A 1,967-nucleotide genomic window follows, 5' to 3' on the forward strand; every position below is an offset into this window, starting at 1 on the left:
GATTGGTGTTGTTTGTTAACAACACATTCCTTGCATATTGGATCAGCTAGAATAGTGATTTGAGGAAGTTTTTTCACCATATTCTTCCATTAGAGCGTAGTTAGTCCATCGAAATTTAGATGACCAAATTGAAAGTGCCATAACCATGATGGATCATCTACTTTGGCTTGCAAACATGTCTGAACACTTTTTATCTGTAATGGAAATAGTCTATTTGTAACATCCTAAATTTTGGGGTTAGAAGTTTTTGGGTTTTGTGGTTAGGGTCAGTGAGAAGGTAACGCTATTATGTTTAGTGGAGTGTTTAAGTGACAGAATGGGTTTGCAGGTTTGGTAGTTGAGTGTGTGATAGTTTGTCTCTGGGTCCTTGGTTCAAGTACTTGATTGTGCGTTTTGGGGAGAAATGTTTTTATTTTTATTTTTTTAAACAACTTGTTAAATATTTAATTTCTATTTTTATTTTTATTTATTTTATTTTGGGGTTACTTTTTTTGGCACGTTCTGCCCCTCCTCTCTTTCTCTCAGTTTTCGTTTTTTCTTTTTCTTTTTGGAAAAGGGTTGTGTGGTGGTTTTAGTAGAGCTTTGTTTTTCTTTGTCTTTGAGTCAGGTTTTGGATGTTCTCGATCACGAAATAGGTGTAGGTTTCGAAACTTTTCTGTTTCATTTGTGAATTGTAAAACTGATTTTGATAGACTGTGGCAATCTTGGTGGCTTTTAGAAATTGGCTATTAAAGTACAGTAGTACTGTCGAATGGCATGAAAATTCGCTTTGGTTAGTGCGATTTTGAGTTCCATCGGTTGAGGGTTAACTTAGTGACCGAAAAAGTTATTTTTCAAACTATTTTAGAGTGGTTTTGTGACCACATGGGCGACCACACGGGCGATCACACGGGCATGCGGAATTAGGAATTAGGGTTTCCAGGCAGGTTTTGGTGCAACAAGGTCGTGTGGCCAATTTAGGGAGTTTGTCAATTTTTACATAGACGTGTCCCCTAAACACACGAGCGTGTGAGTTTGGGAATTAAGGTTGAGTGTTTTGGTGCCACACGGTCGTATGGGTAATTTAAGGATTTAGGGATCCCACACGGGCATGTGAAATCCTTATACGACCATGTCAACCCTGTACTTTATTTTAGTGCAATTGGATAGAGAGTTACACGGCCTGTTCTCATGGCCATGTCTCTGGTCCACATGGGCGTGTGCCTCAGCCACACGGCCTTATGCCTCTCTTCACACGGGATTTTGACCTCCCACACAGCCTAGGCATTTCCACACGGCCGAGCACATGGGTGTATGGTTTCTAAGGCACTTATTTTGGTTCTATTTGTGTTTACGATCTGAAAATGTGTCTGAGTGTTTCAACCCTTGGCTAAGCCTTAGAAAAGGTAATTAAGACTTTGATTTGGGTTACGGCTTGTGTGATATCTGTAATTGTTGTGTGAGGTGTCTGACTCTGAACCCAATTAGCTGCGTGCATGTGTGTATATCTGTTTCTGTTTGATTGATTGTGGGTGTGCTCTTTGTTTTCTATGTTAATGTATACATACATACACTTGCATAAAGTTTTGGGGGGGATTGCGAAGTGAAGGGAGTCTGAATCTGATCTGATCTGGTAGTTTTACTGCAACATATTCATACGGCGATTTATCGCACTGTACTGCATGTGCGTTAGCTTTGCTGTGTACTATGTTCTGATTTGGCAGTATAACTGTAATAGGATTGTACAGCGAATTACCGCATTGCACTATACAATATACACCAGTTCTGCTACATATTAATATCTAAGTGGCTTAGTCCACATATATGGTGTGTAGGGTTGGATGGGCCCTCGAGGTCCTATGTGATGTGTTTTGGTAGGATGAGCTTAAACGACTCTTATGGGGTGTGATTGGGGGACGGAGATGTGTGTTGGCTGGATGGGTGGGTTACATTATCTGACTGTATTTCATATGCATCTATTTGTGTGT

Source organism: Gossypium arboreum, chromosome 9, assembly GCF_025698485.1.
Source record: "Gossypium arboreum isolate Shixiya-1 chromosome 9, ASM2569848v2, whole genome shotgun sequence".
NCBI lineage: Eukaryota > Viridiplantae > Streptophyta > Magnoliopsida > Malvales > Malvaceae > Gossypium > Gossypium arboreum.